We start from the raw sequence: 16734 nt of genomic DNA, 5'->3' as shown, positions 1-16734 counted from the left end.
CTTGGCACTGGTGAGGCCCCACCTCGAATACTGTGTTCAGTTTGGGGCCCCTCGGCACAAGAAAGACACAGAGTTGCTGGAGCTTGTCCAAACAAGAGCAATGAAGCTGGTGAAGGGTCTGAAGAACGAGTCTAATGAGGAACAGCTGAGGGAACTGGGGTTAGTTTTAGTTTGGAGAAAAGGAGGCTGAGGTGAGACCTTGTTGCTTTCTACAACTACCTGAGAGGAGGTTGTAGTGAGGTGGGGGTCACTTGGTCTCTTTCCAAGCAGCAGGTGATAGGACAAGAGGAAACAGCCTCAGGTTGCACCAGGGAAGGTTTAGATTGAATATTAGGAAAATTTCTTCACTGAAAGGGTTGTCAAGAATTGGAACAGGCTGCCCAGGGAAGTGGTTGAGTCACTGACCCTGGAGATATTTAAGAAACATGTAGATGTGGCACTTAGGGACATGGTTTAGAGGTGGACTTGGCAGAGCTAGGTTCATGGTTTGAGTCAATGATCCTAAAGGTCTTTTCCAATCTAAACAATTCTATGATTCTAGAGGTGGCAGCAAGCCCAGCTTCTTCTTGTTATTATTTGACTTTTTAAAATGTACTTAAATGGAGAGGTTGTTAACTAATTGGATGTCTTTCAGTTTGACTATTAGCTTTGGCTCATGACACAGTAGATATACAAACAGCACATTCCCAATACCCCATCAGTCATCAGTCATTCCTCTAACCTGTCAGTTTGTTACTTTTTAGTTTTTTGTTTTTTTTTTTTTTTTTTTTTTTAATGTTTCTTTGCTGTAAGTTTAAGTTTTCTGTGGGAAAGAAAAGATGAAAGTAACTTTTCTTCCTTTCTGTTCATAAGAAACGCTTTTATTCTGCCTTTTATTAACTGATTTCTTGGCTTCTGAAGAAGTAAACAAATGTTAAAAAGTCAAAATCAAAGATGAAATATTGATGTTGTCCTGACTTCTTGTTTCTTTTACAAATCCGCCATCAACCACTTGAGAATTTAATTTCTGTTCCAAAACAGCAAGCAAGAAATTAATTTACAAATTCTTCAAAACTCCCACAGAAATAGGAAAAACATTCCCACGTAACCATCTGGATAGCTACTGTGTCTGCTCCACCTCATGATTGTTGGGGGTCAGACCCTAGCCTTCTCAATGGTGAGGGCAGGAGCCAGCTCCATCCCACTTGTGATGGGATCTCCAACGGAAGGTCCAGTTTCCACACGTCTCTGGTGCCATGCAACTTGTCCTGCAGCATTCCGTGCAAACACAGGACACAGTGTTACCGAAGGTTGACCCAACACTGCCATGAATAGCATGGAGAGTTTCTTCAGGGTGGGTCTGACAGGATTTGGGGTCAGATGAGCATTTAAATAGCTGTTTCTGGGACAGGTTCTCAGCACTCTTCCACAATACAAGAATAACTGAACAGGCCTTTGATTTTTTTGATTTTTTTTTTTTTTTTTTTAAATCTGCAGGGGGTCACTTATCTGACAGATCTTTGCCAGGCACATTACTCTCCTGGTGTTCTTCTGCTAGAGAGAGACATTCGGTGTGGGTAGAGAGAAGGAAATTGAAAATGCAAATGGAAAATTTGACCAGTCTACTCCCACTCTTTGAAAACCCAAAATACACACGTGTATGAGTGAGCTGGCTAGATAGGAGCTTAAATCCCAGATGTAGGTAGAGTCACCCAGCAATATCCTTATTTGTACCCTTCCTTCTTCCCTCCATCTAATTCTGTTAATTTGGAGCCTTACAGCAAGTAGACAAGAGACCCAGAGAAAAGGGGGAGCCCTGGGAGTGGTCCTGCAGACTCACAGCCACACACTTGTCTGAAGGAACCTGCTGTTATCAGGTTCCAGAAACTAAGCCAGCCTGTCCTGGGAGGTGCTGCAGATGAAGACAAGCATGTGTAGCTGAAGGTCCCCTGAGTATTTAAATTACAAATGGGTCAGGAGAATTTGCTCAGCTGCTTTTTGCTGGAGGTATGAAAGGCAGAAAGACAGAAAAACAGTTTTATGACAAGCCTAGCTGCTCCCGTCCTGAGGAAAACATGGCTTTGGCAATTGTGCTGCAATCCTGTACCCTTGTGCTGAAGCCAGTGCCTTGCATCAACCAAGTCTGTTGGAGTGACAGAGGACAGGGAAGATAAGGGAGTTCCTATTGGTTTTCTGAAAAGAATTGTCACGGTATAAGCGACCACAAAAGCCCTTAAAATAGGGAAAGACTGCAGAGGTGTCAGAAATGGGACACAGAGCCACTAATCAAAAAGCCAGAGTTGGATTTTTTTTTTTTCCTTAGAGATCACAGTCAGCCAGTCATGGCAAACAAGCCCATAGGAAACTAGATTTCATCAATTCAACTCTCACGCAGAGGTTTCTAATGTGTTACACTTGACGATAGGACTGAGACACCTCAGCAAGAGAGCAGGTTCAGTGGGTGGGAAGGTAGGCTGAACCTCAAGAATAAGGCATGAGACCATCACAACAACTTGATCTAAAGGAAATCAGTGGTCCAGAGAGTCCAGTGACCTGGATTCAGACCCTTCTACTCTAATCTGCCAGTTTGGAACATTAGCTCTTAACTGACTGGGGCCCAGTTTGCTACCTGATCTCACAGTGCCTTGCACAAGAGACGCCATCAAAAATCCGCTGCAATGAAAGAAAAAACAACAGGGAAGAGAGAGGGACAAGGTAATGGTTAAAGGGGCTGTTGTAGTTTAACCCCATCCAGCAACTAAACACTACACAGCTGCTCACTCACTCCTCCTCCTTCCCAGTGGGATGGGGAGAAGAATCTGGAAAAAAAGTAAAGATTGTGGCTTGAGATAAGAAATTAAACTAAACAATAATAATTTGTAAAAAAAAAAAAAAAAAAAAAAAAAAAAAAAAAGGAAGATAACAAAGAGAGAGAAATAAAACCCAAGAAAAGACAAGTGATGCACAGTGCAACTGCTCACCACTTGTTGACCAATGCCTGAGCAGTGATCTCCCCCCCCCCACCAGCCAACTCCCCCCAGTTTATATACTGATCATGATGTCCTATGGTATGGAATATCCCTTTGGCTAGTTCAGGTCAGTTCTCTTGGCCATGCTCCCTCCCAGATCCTTGTGTACCTGCTTGCTGGCAGAGCACGGGAAACTGAAAAATCCTTGATTTAGGATAAGCTCTACTTAGCAACAACTAAACCATCCATGTGTTATCAGCATTATTTCCACGCTAAATCCAAAACACACTGTACCAGCTACTAAAAGGAAATTAACACTATCCCAGCTGAAACCAGGACAGGGGCACATTTCACATCAGAGGAAACAGTCTCCACTCACTGCCTGTTCAGCACTGCTGGCCTATCTAAGCTGGCTTTCTTTAGCAGAGATTAGTCTCTTGATCTGCCATGCTTGTGGAAATGGCCCTCTGTGTGCACATGTCCGAGCAGCTGGCAGGATCAGGACCTTCTCCCCTGCCTTGTAAGACACCCACTGAACATGTTGTGGGGAGCTGTGCAGATAAACAATACATGAAAATGTATGTGAGGAGGAGTGTGCAAGACTGAATACACAGGGGGAGAAGAAAGGAGAACATGAGAAACCAGACAAAGAAGGAGGAAAAATGATTAGGCAAAGCAGTGAGATGAGAGAGTTGTTATTAGAGGCAAGAAGTGAAAAGAGGCAAATTAAACACTGGTTCAAACCAGAGTAAAAATAGCACAGGAGGAAAAGGAAAAAGAAAACACCTGCAAAGGAACACAACTGATGTCTTTCAGGAGGTGCTATCACACTCACACATCTGCTCTGCCAGCTTTGAGGTGGAGTGCACCCTGAAATTAACTGTAGGGCAGCAGGGTGTCCCGGGGAATGGCCCTGGCTGTAGCCCACCTGCTGAGCCCCACACTCTTCTGGTGGACCCAGTGAGATAACAAACTTGGGGACTGATGCTGGGCCACTGCACTTAAGTTATTTGCATCAAGTATTGAACAGTTACCCCAAAAAGACTTAGCGAATGAGCTCTTTGGCTGCTTTTTGAGACATCTGCATCTCCCCTCATCTACAGAAGAAGATGGAGTCTGGGCCAGTGGAGCTAAATCCAGCTAAAAGCAAAAGTTAAATCCAGATACATGGTTAATTGATGCAGAATTATTCACATACTAGTGTCAAGCAGGAGCACCTCTATTAAGATCTCTCAGAAAGTTAACACAGACAAAACGTTAAATCCATATATTTATATTTGATTTCCATCCTGGTCACAAAATCAAAGCTAGGAACGAGACCAAGATCAAAACTTAAACTTGGGACATGACCCCCAGCTATGTTGCATGTCTAGCTGGATTCACAACAGCAAACCGCACTAATCTCTGTGCACAGTAAAGAAAACTGAAGGCAAACCAAAGCAAAGCAGGAATTTATGTGGAAGAATGAATCATATGACACAGGGTGCAAAGCAATGATAATGCATCACTGCAAAAATCAGACCTGATTAAATGCATCTTGGAGTTGTCTCCTGAAGTCCCTTCCCAAAGAGGCACGCTGAAATCAGCCAAGCTGCTAATGAGAGACAGGGGTGATGGCTGTTGGCGCTGCCCAAAATGTCTTGGCATTCTTAGATGAGAGTGTGTCCCAAGGGCACGGGCTGGGAGGAAGACCCGAGGTGACTATTTCCTTTGAATCCAGAGAGAGGTGAAGAACAGAAGATGGTCTCACTTCTGTTCCCCAGCAGATACTAGTATAAATCCAAAGCAAGGTCAGTGCCAAAGAGTCAAAGCATTTCACCCCTGAGCTGTCAGTGCCACCGCCATGCCAGAAGCCTCTCCTCCCCAGTACCAAGTGAGTCTGGATGACTCTTTCCAAAACCTTGTGCTTTGCTTCAGGAATGTCCTCTTTACCCATTCTCCTTCCTACCCTCCCTGCTGTCATTTCTCACCATGATCCCTTCCCTCTCCAGCTTTGAAATGAAACCTGAGTGGATGCTTTGTCTTTGTCCTTATCCTGGGTGCCCAAATTCAAAAGCAAGTGCCACCTGTACATATCCCGGGAGTACAGCTGGGACTGCTGGTACCTCTGGCTGACATGGAGACATCTGTTAGCGTAAGGCACTGAAAGTATAAAAGTGAGACAGAGCTCCATACCTATGTGCCTACTCTGCTCAATCCTCATACCCCACAGGATTAGTCTGATGGACAGGAATGTCTCCAAGGGCTTAAGAAAGCTGTCATGTTCCCTTTTCTGCCTCCAGCTTTCCTGGCTGACCTTCGCCAGGTGACTCTACAGTTTAGCTCCCTCTCTGCAAAACCAGGATTATAAAACTTTGCTTTGCTCCAAGACAGCACTACAAGAATAAATGCATTAACAGCTGCAATAAACACACGAGTAATGAGAGATTGGATGAATAGGAAAGATTACTACACATCTGATTTCTAACTTTACCTCCTAGATCAGACCAAAAAACCTGACTTTCATAAAATACTACTCACGCTAACAGCCTCTGGAGAGTCAAAGAGCTCCAGCACAGAGGCTGCGATACAGCCTCCCCTGAATACTCTTCTCAGGACCCAAGTGGAATGACCAGCCCTGACCACTCTTTGGTTCTGCTGTCACTTCACTCACAACACTTCCCCACATTTCCAGATGTGCACATACTCTATGAGCTGGAGATCTGAGCAGAACGAAATATCAAGAGAAAACAAAACCCTAGAACACATATCATAAAAATACAGTTCTTTCTTTGGTGGTATATTATTCTGACTATTTCCAGGTGTAAAAACACGCTACTCCAGTTAATCTTAGGTGAAACCAAATATTAGTGCACCAAATATTGCTTTAGCGTGACCACAGGTCTTTGGGAAAAAGAGAAGTGGTGTTTGTGTGCCTGTGTGAAGACAAATTAGTTAGATATTTACATGGGAGATGGAAGTACCTACTAAACATTTTTATGTCGTGGTTTATAGCCACGGGCTTCTCAAAGAATAATAGCTTTACTCTAAATGCGTCTTCCTCCCCTCCCTCCATCTCAGGCTGTGTTGCTGCTTTGCTTTGCGAGCTCTCTAACACCGTATTTACTGATTCAGCTGACAGTTAAGGAAGGTCGAGCTGACCTTGCCATGCACATGCTGCCTGAGTTGAGAGCCTACCGGGGCGGCATACATCTGGCTAATACAGCCTCCCCCTGTGGTAAACCTGCTACTTGCTGGATTTAATATTCACATCCACTCTGTGCAGGGGTTGCAAATGCCCAAGGAACAATTAACCTGCCACAAATGCTTGCTTCATCATTTTTAATCCAAGGTGTTGACAGAAAAAAAAATACAGTTTTTCCTACTTGGCTAAGAATATGAAGCAGTGAAGTCTATGGATATACTGATGAAATGCTTTCTAAAAGAAATTCTCAAATGAGCCCTCCAAACAGCCACTCTTCACCCTCTGGTTTTCATGCAGTGAGAAGTTTAAATTTCTCATAACTTATACCTGCTTTTGTGAGGGAAATGCCCTTTTAATACATGCCAATACTTACTGACTGATGCAGCTTCTTCACACTTAGAAAGAAACAGTTAAAAGAAATACGTTAAATCTTATGACAGAGCCAGACCTGCTGTCTCAATTCCTGAGTCAATCAGCACATTGTTGCTGCTGTAAATCAAAAGCAATTCTGCAGTACACCACCATTTTATTTAGCAGGTACTGCTCTGCAAAGGTAAATGCATATGCATGTTAACTATAAGAATTTATTCAAAGTTTATAACCTCTCAGTGTTTTGTTTATAGTCTAAATATTCAAACACATTGTTTTAACTGACATATCTTATATAAGTGAAGTGCCAAAGATATATATGTGTAAGCGTATGCTATAGATGTGTAGATACATCACACATACATATTTATTTCACTACATAATATGATGAAATCATTTTTATATCTCATGTAAAGCTGGATGCTGTTTTCTGTAAATCATGATGACAACTTCTGTTGGAAAACTACAGAATATTAGCCTTGGATACTCTGAATACATTCTCAGCTTTTTGAGGAGCTGCAAGAAAGCAACTTACATTCAAGTTAAAACTGTTCCTCAAGAAATATGCACATTCTGAATAATGCAATTTTTCAGGCCAGTATAACTAAAGACTGTGAAGCAGAGGAAATAAATGTGCAAAAGGAAAGACTGCAGAGCACCCTGAGAATATTTATATTGTTAATTACCAGATAGGAACAAAATATTAGTATATTTTGTTATCACTATATGCTTCAATGTGGTATCAAAAAATAAAACAAATCTTACGATTGCAGAAGGTTTCTTCTACAAACCAGGTAGCTTATTATGAATTTGTCCACTGTGGTTCTTGCTCTTTAACTAGTAAAAGGGACACTCAGCAGCAGAAGCATGACTGAGACTCCTTTTCTGATTTAGGATTTCAAGTGTTTTCAAAAACTGGGTCCAACCCAGCTGCCTCTCTCGTATTTCTGCAGTACAGACATGTGAATGTATACTTCAGGCTCCAGTATGTAAACTCGGAGCATCAGGAACCACAGAAATGCCTTGCAAAACTCAGCAGCCAGCACAAGATGCCTTGTCCACAGTGAAAGTGGGATCAACTGCTTCTTTCTTGATGCAACAGCACAATCCGCACTCTGTGTGAACTGGCAACTTTATCATCTACCAGATCCTTTATGTATTGACAAACAGAAATAAGCACAGCTATAGAGAATCTGTGATCAAGAGACGGCTCTCAAAACACCTTTCACTGGATAAAGCAGTGAAGTTCAACTATACAAGCCAAAGGCTTATGGAACAAAGAATAAAGCAAGGATATTTGCCAACTTTACCTTCAGTCAGTGCCTCAGGTGCTGCACTAATTCCTTATACCTATCATGGGAAGCACCTTGAATGCTGAAAACAGTGGGAGCTGAGTTAACAATAAATCTTTGTCACAGAGACCATCTAAGGCAGTTGACAAGTTTGTAAGTACTGATGCTTATATGTATGTGGTCTGTGCAATGGCGCTGGGTATGCACACAACCAGTAAATACCATGCTGGAGGTTTACATGGACATACATAAGTTATATAAACACACGAACCCGAAAGATGTATTTATCAATATAACCCATTGTCATCCCATATGACCTAGATAATTCAAGGGCATGAAAGCTACATAACATAGTATCTTTGCTGATAACAAAGCAATAATCCCCTTTCTGAGAGGAAATGACAGGTTTGAAATTGCTTTGTGTTCCCAGGCTTTAAACTTGGCAGCACATCGGTTCTTGTAAATGTTTCACTCCAGAGGAGTCTGGCTATCTATTATTAGCAGCTAATTCACTGTCAAGCATGTGGACAACAACATTTGGACACAAGCGATGAAGCACCAGCTGTTAGCCTGCTGAAATTCCCCAAGTGTTAAAGATCAGGAGATTTTCTGACATAGGAATTTATTTCATGTATCATGGGTCACTATTCTGGTGAGAACAGCAATTCAAGCAAATTCTGGGCTTTGCAGAGGATCTCTTTTCCCTGTCTATGGCAAAGTCCTACTGTCCCCTATCCTATGGACAGAGGGAAATGAGGTTATTTTACAGTAAAAAAAACAAACAAACAAAAAAAAAACCAAACAAACAAAACATGATGAGAGGAGAAATATCAGTGCTTAAAATTCATGTCAACGAGAAAATCACTGCTGCTTTGGTTAAAAGTACATGTCTGCTACCTAGCAATCTTCCCTGGTAGCCAACTTGAAGGGGGCATTTTGGTTGATGTTAATTTCTGATAAACATATAGTTCAATTCTTCCATAATGCTTTCCCTTTTTTCAAACCAAGTAATTATCAGTAATGAACAATTAAAAATAGATTTATAAATATCACCATGCATTTAAACAGGAAATGACTAAATTCATTGTACAGGTTGTCTACCAAAAAAAGATTGAGTTGGCTCTTCTATTTATAACAGCATCTCCCTTAACTAATTAGCAGCACTAGCATTTACAGGCTGTGCACCAGGAGGATCCAAAGACCCTCATCTCCTGGTCTGGCCCTGGATATTTTCCATCATGTTCACCTTAGCTCACGAGGACTTTCTACTACCTGTGTCAATAATTCAAGATTCTCTCGTCTCTTGACTACATACTTTCATCACAGACAATGTATTATTCTGCCATGAGGTCAGATCTCTGTTAATACATATGACATAATGGCACATAGCTCTGAAATTCTGGCCAAACTCACCACCATCACAAAGTCCTTGATCCTATTGTCTATATTATCTCTGATTCCTTTAAGGAGCCATCATAGAAGTCAAGAGCTGTTCAGTAGGCGTAATATTAGATCTTTGCCTATGCCTGAATGACAGAGAGAAATGAAATATCTTTCCAGAGTAGAGGGAGAGAGTCAACTAATTCTGAATATTTGCCAAAAGCAGTAGAGATGCTTTAAAAAGAGGTTATAATACAGATTGAAGCAAATAAAGGGAATGAGGAGGAATAAGTCCTAAAATATTTTCCCTTGCTGGGCTCTCTGCCTTCTAGGAAATAATAGACTGAGATTGCACTGGGAACCCAGCTCAGACTGCAAGGGGTAAAACTGTGCAGCAAGCAAGGTTAGCTTGAGGAGAGATCAGAAACCGTGTGGAATTGTCAGTGATGCAGTAAGGAGGGGGGTGGGGGGGTGGAAATCCCATCCCAGATTTGACACTCAGGGAACTGCAAAACTGTGTGTGGAATAAAAATATGCAGCTCTTCAAAAACAGATTGGGAAATACAGCAAAGATACAAGCTGTGCTAGTGGTTGCTTACAAAGATAGGACCTCTGAGAAGAGGGCTGCTATCATTTGCATTGCCAGAAAGCATGCAGAAAGCATTGCACTGTGCTCAGACTATTTACATGGTGATTTTCCTGGCTTCGGGAAGTGTTCAGGCTGTCCCTCTGAGAAGCCCATTTTGTATTTATAAGGCTTTATGAACTTGCAAAATCTTTCAGAAATTCTAATCTGTGCGTAATTTCCCGTGCTTTTCTTCAAATGCCTTTCCTCTCCATAAAAATGTGTTATTAACTTTCAAAATCTTACTGCACGACTGTTAAATTCAAGGGAGGCTTCAGAGCATAGAGTCTAAATGTTGGAAACTGGTCCATTGGAACTGAAGGAAGAAAACATTCTGGGAAACAAGAGAGGGCAGGAGGGCTATAATCATTCTGCATATAAAGAAAAGAAAGTTGGAATTGTTTGATAAGGAAAGCACACAGCCTTCTATTCTTTACTCACAGGAGGAAAGTACAGTGAAGCCAAAGTTCAAAAAGGAAGAAGAAACCAATTTTTGGCCTCCTCTGAATCATTCTTCATACTGCAGACTGGCTATTGCAAAAACCATTCATGCATGTTCTCACGACATGTTGTTTCATGGCCAATATTTAATCTGCAGCCAAACAAATGCACGCAAGCATCCAGACTTTCCCCAGTATGTTGCTAGGTTCCTGGTGATCAGATTTGTCACACATCACAAAATGCAGCCTACAAACCTATTTCTCGGCCATCCCAGGTTTTAAATATTTGTGGATACCAAAGATAAAAAAACACATTCACATTCCCTGTGTAATACAGACCAGAGGATACCAGTTGGCACATCTTAGATCAGTAAAATAATTCTGATTTGTACCAGCTTATCATAAAGTCAGTTTTAAGAAAAAAAAAATAGTCAGCAATGGAGAATCTACTATGTCTTTTTCCTGTCTGTTCCAGTACTAATTCCCTTCTTCCTGAACATTTTAACTCTGCCTTTAGAATCAATTTTTCTAGCTTTGAGCCCTGGTTTCAGCTGGGATAGAGTTAATTTCCTTCATAGTAGTTGGCACAATGCTGTATTTTGGATTTAGTATGACGATAATGCTGATAACACATGGATGGTTTAGTTGTTGCTAAGTAGCGCTTATCCTAAGTCAAGGATTTTTCAGTTTCCTGTGCTCTGCCAGCAAGCAGGTACACAAGGAGCTGGGAGGGAGCATGGCCAGGAGAACTGACCTGAACTAGCCAAAGGGATATTCCATACCATAGGACATCATGATCAGTATATAAACTGGGGGGGGGTGGGGGGAGGGGGCAATCACTGCTAAGAGGGACTGGCTGGGCATTGGCTGGTGAGCAATGGCATTATGCATCACTTGGCTTTTCTTGGCTTTTACTTCTCTCTCTTTTTGTGATATTCCTTTTCATTTATACTATTATTATATTTTATTTCAATTATTAAACTGTACTTATCTCAATCCATGAGTTTTACTTTTTTTCTTTCTGATCCTCCTCCCCATCCCACTGGGTGGGAGGGAGGGAGTGAGCAGCTGAGTGGTGCTTAGTGGCCAGTTGGTGTTAAACCACAATACTTCAGAAATTGTAGAAGTGTCTGGGTGAGATCCTCCAACCTTTGCAACAGGAAAGAGTTGAGACTAGATGATTATAACAGTATTTCTAGCTTGAACATCTCTGCATCTCTGAAAATACTGTGAATTTTGACAGGTTTTCAATACATTTGTCCACCCACAGAGCTGATGTCATCTCACTTGCTGAAGGAAACTATAAAGGAGAGATTTCCTTTGGCTCAAGAGAGACATCTGAGTAGTGGCAAAGTCTGTCCTTCCGCAGACATTTCAGCCAGCAGGGAATAGCCTGAGAATCCACAGGCTGTTATATTCAATCAGTGGCCAGAAACAATTAGAGAGCTCAGCTGGGTGTTTCTTCAGCCTGCCTTGCTCAGGCAGCCCAGCTATCTCTAGCAATAAAAGCCAGAACTGCCTCTCTCTGAGATACGTTATTAAAAAACATCCTCTCTTCCCCCGACACAAGGTTATCACTGGATGTGAGAGGGATGACATGCCAGACCTAGTGATATGGAGGGGATGAGAGTGCTAATAAAGTCCAGATCAGTCAAAGAAATTGGTCACCAGCTGCTGCACCACTGCCTATAATGTACAGCCTGCCAGCTCAGACACAGCCCTGGTGCTGACATCTCCTTTCTTTGCATCTTCTCCTGTGGCATAACTTCCCTGCGGAGAGGCACTCCTTGACCCTGGTGAGACATGTGTCTGTCTGCAATGCTCAGTCCCTTGTCTGTTAATTATTGCACTGGGTGTTTTGAATACTCCTACATCTCAAGACAGACTCCAGCCTTCATCCCCACACTGGATCCCACAGTGCTCCCCTGCAATTAGACTTTGTCACCCACATGAAAACTGGTGATATTGAGGCACCTCGCTTTTTGTGACATTACTTATGAAGCAAGGGAGAAACCCCAGCACTGACCTGCACCTCAGGCATGCTACCAGAGCTGGCCCTGTGCTCCCAAGAGCTCTGCTGGAAGACACTTTCCCCAGGTCCCTCTGGTGCAACACAGCTCATCCTTCCAGCCCTGTTAGGGAGGGAAGAAAGTGGGGAGGTCTGATTTTGACTCTTCCTACCTGCAGCTTGGAAATGTAAGTGATGTAAAACTAATCAGTGTTTTAAATCAGTTGGTGGAATTTTCCTCTGTAGGAGTCTCAGCCAGTCAGATAAATGTGGAATAAGCATTAGAAAAAGATGGATGTGGCAGGTCTGATTAATCCAGGTGCTTTTCTTGAATAATGATAATTGGGGTTTAACATGTATATACATATAAAATCAAATTTAATCAGTAAATGGACTGCCTCCAAACTTGCTGCCAACCCACCCTCACATTTATCTAGGGCTACTGCTATAATTTCATTGAAATTGGAGTTTTCACCCTGAAAATTTCTTCTTTCACCTTTGATGACATTTTAATCCTTTCCTTGGCAGAATGCAGATTTGGACTCTCACTCCAAGAAGTGGAGGTGCATGCTCACGTGCCTGGTCCTGTTGAGGGACATGAAAGATCAGTGAACTTCACCTCACCTGTGGCTGCAAGACTCTGCTAATCCACAGTTTAGAAAGAGAAAGCAGCAGGGTAATGCACTGACTGTCAGCTGGGGCTGCCAGCAGGAAAATTTACCTGAATATTGAAACTAGAGGAACAGACTACACCAGCTCAAGAAGCAGCCCTGTGAGCTCCTAACTGTAGCTGGCCTTTGTCTCCAGTGGCTTTCTCAGTTACAGTAGATGCAATATGGCTCGTTAGTACTGCAGCACGAAGCTGTAAGTATAATTGCAGTAATTACTTATCTCAACTATCCCAATTATAAGCACCTAAGTACCATCCCCTCGGATAGTCAGAGAACCTGAAGAGGACATTTGAAATGCATCCTGCTCTTGTGATGACATGGAAGATCATCAGAGATTCTCCAAGTGGTTGTGAATCAACTTCAAGGCACTCAATATTACTTTGTAATTTGTTTACCTGATGTATGAACTTGTGTGGAATAATAAGGAACCTGCTGTCCTACCAAGTCAGTGCAACCCAAACTGTGCTCCATGAGAAGGATAAATCCAGAAAACAAGAGCTCAAACCACCCTTTCCAACAGTTGGTAGCTGTGATTTGACTCCAGCTTCTGGATCTGCTAGAAGACCCCTGGCATCCCAACATGCCTGGCTTGGCTCTGGCCTTCGGCTTGCCTGCAGACCACAGATAGAGTTTCTGAACTCCAGCCAAGCGCTGGTTAATGGCCTGGATTGCCTGCCTGGGATCAAGGGGGTTTAATCTAAGACTCACGGTAAAAGGAACTATGCAAACATCTACCCTAAACTGAGGAGTTTTAAAATAGGGCTTTGGTCCCATACATTGCTATGAGCATGCTCCTTGCTTTTGGATCAGGCATATAAAGTGAGGAGGCCTGGGATGAGATAAAAACAATCATATAGGATGTCCTGAAAAATATCCACACAGTTATATTTATAAATATAGAATTCTGAATAAAATTATGGGGAAAAAATAGGCCAATGTACATATATACATTCATCTTTACATAATGGTCATGCAATATTTATTACAGAATTCCCTGGTCTTGCTGTCCAGGCTAAAATACACTAAGGTTTGCATTCTGCATCTTTTACCGAATCTATTTCACAGCAACATTTCTGCAGATTTTGGTATCTTTTTGAGGATTTTTGAGGTTTGTCTGAGAGTGGGCTGCTGTGGCATGACCCTGAGTCCTAGGATCTGTTAGCATTCTGGAAGGTAGCCAGTCCTACCATTTTCTATCTAGGCATTTTCTCTGGCTTTACATTTCTGTTCTTTTTGGGTTTATGAAATTAATTAGTAATTTATGGCTTAATGAGGTGGTCTACAGGTATTCTTTTTATAACAACATGGGCAAAAGCCAACTCTGGGGTAATAGCTCAGGAATCTCTTTTATTTGTACTGGGAAGAAATTTGCTGCAGGTGTTTCTGGGATGATTAAGTTCTTAATTTACAGGCAATTCTTGTTCATAAATATTAAATGCCCATCCAAATAACAAACTTCCCAGTGATGATTTGATTCTTAGTTTAAATAAGCCACTGACTCTTATACCAATAAATCTCACCCAGTGTCTTAAGAAAATGAACAAATACCCCTTACATCACAAAAAGTGTCTTCAAATGATCTATCTGGGTTTCTTGTACTGTCTCCCGATGTTTAGTTGCTCTGTTGAAGCTATTGAACTTGCTCCATTCAAGCTTGCATCTGAGTCAGCTGTTTCCTAGTTCAAGACACAGTTGGTCTCCTTTACCACCAGGTAATCTGGCTGGTGTCATCAGTAGTGATGCTTTACACTCTGTACGAGACTCATTTAATTGTTGCCTGCCAGAGGAAATGTTTATGCATGTACATGTATATGCTTAAACATGTACAAGCTGCTCCTCTCAGCTTGAATGAAGCACCAACTGGGGCTCATGGCTAAGTGACAGGGAGAGAGCTGAATGCCCTGGGAAAAATTAATAACAAGGATAGCTGGGGCAGTTTGCCTAGTCATTTCCATCAGAATACAGGACAAGTGCCTGCACAGTCCTGGCAAGGGAGAACACCAGGTTCCTGGCTTGTAAATCAGGAGCTGCATTACAAGGGAGTGAATGGAGTTTGGTCATTGTGCTTTCCTACAGATGTGGTGTTAATTAGGGAGTGGGAAACAAGCTGTGTATATGTTATATATAGGCACTGAATTTCAGTGTAGCCCAGTTGTTTAAGCTCAGACTTCTTTATCCTGTAGTGAGGCTGGAGTGGCATCCCAGACTCCATTCCTTCTCTGTGGGCTCTGCTGCCTATGAAGGCTTGGCACAAATACTTAACAAGCCAAGAGTTCTGCTCCAAAAGGATGAAATAAATAGGGAAAGCAGCGACTGCCCCAAGGGGGATAAGATACATATGATGAGGATCATCAGTCCTGGTGGTGCAGGGCACGCATACTCCTTGGCCAGGAACCAGACCAGGTGCCTCTTTTTTTTCTATTCTTGTTGCCTTTTCAAGTAGGCTCTTCTTGACTGCTTCTGGGGTGAACAAGGCCACAGGGGGAAAAAAAATAAATGCATGCCTTGCCAGCTTCTGAACATCTGCCAGTGCTCTTCAGCTTCTGAGATTTGCTGATCTCCAGCCATACCCCAGTGGAGGTGAGGAATATGATGGGAAATACAAGACCAACAGCAGGAAAATACCTGTCCTTAGTCCCCTTTGTATATCCCCTAGGATTAATCTGTCACTTGAGGGATATCCCTAGGACCTGCTGACCAATGTTTAATGACCATCACCCTAGAGTCACATCTCCTCTCACAGGTCTCTGCAAAACCTTTATAGGCTCCTCTGCTTTTTATAATATCTTCCAGCTTCGTGCAATGTCAGACTTTGTATTTCTCTGCTTGCTAGCTATAGGTAAGGGATGATTCTCTGCTCTCTTGTTCCCTTTCACTGGAGTAAGTTTCTGATCTAAGGTGTCCATGTTCATTGGCCAGCCATCCAAGAGCTTTTTTTTGTATTTCAAAAGCCACTCTTACTTAATTTCTCTTAGCATTTGTAGAGATAGATTTAGGAAAAAAGAAAAAAGACCAATATTTACTTCTAGAACAGCAACTATTCAAATTATATTTTTATTATTTATCAGAATCAGTTTCAAATTTCACCATAGGTGAAATCAAAATAATCTGATATAGCCCCTTTACTTTCAACTTGTGAAGAGCCTAAGAGCTGCTGCTGTTACCCTGTTTTTTTGGAGCACATCTCAGTGGCCCTGGGGCCTAATCTTCCCCTCTGCTGGACCTGCAGTGGCTGGCAAAAAAAAAAGATTTTTCAACAGATAAAAACTTTTTTGTCATGCAACATGGGAGCAGTTCTGCAGCAGGTATGGTAGGATGGTGACTGTGCACTAGTGTGGTTCACATACTGATGTAGCACAGCACTATGACTGCTTTGACACAGGAAGAACTTGGTCCAAGTTAGCATTTCTATCCTTAATCAAAAATAATATCTCTTTTAGAAACTCATCCACCCACTTGAACAGGATCTAAAGATCCAACATAGATAGAGGGATAAAAAGTACAAGGTGTTCCTCAAGCTCGCTGGGGACTAATTGTTTGAATCAAGTGCAGACTGAACAGTTTTTCCCAGGGCTTACAATACTCACTGAATCATTTCCTTGTTTTATTACAAGTTGCCCTGTATAATAATGCTAAGCATCAAACCACAAAATTTACATTTCCCCTTAAGCCAACTGTATTGCATTTCAGGGGCTGGAAAGCAGAGGAGAGCTGGCAGCACTAGATGACTGTATTATTTCCTGATGCCCCTGCTCAGGGCTGCAAACTGTTTAGTGCTGGCTGTGTTGAAAGAGATTAACTTGTGCTGACAACATCC

This window comes from Tyto alba, unplaced genomic scaffold (genome assembly GCF_018691265.1).
Source record: "Tyto alba isolate M040663 unplaced genomic scaffold, T.alba_DEE_v4.0 Super-Scaffold_10, whole genome shotgun sequence".
Taxonomy (NCBI): Eukaryota; Metazoa; Chordata; class Aves; order Strigiformes; family Tytonidae; genus Tyto; species Tyto alba.
Note: the sequence above shows the minus strand (reverse complement) of the source record.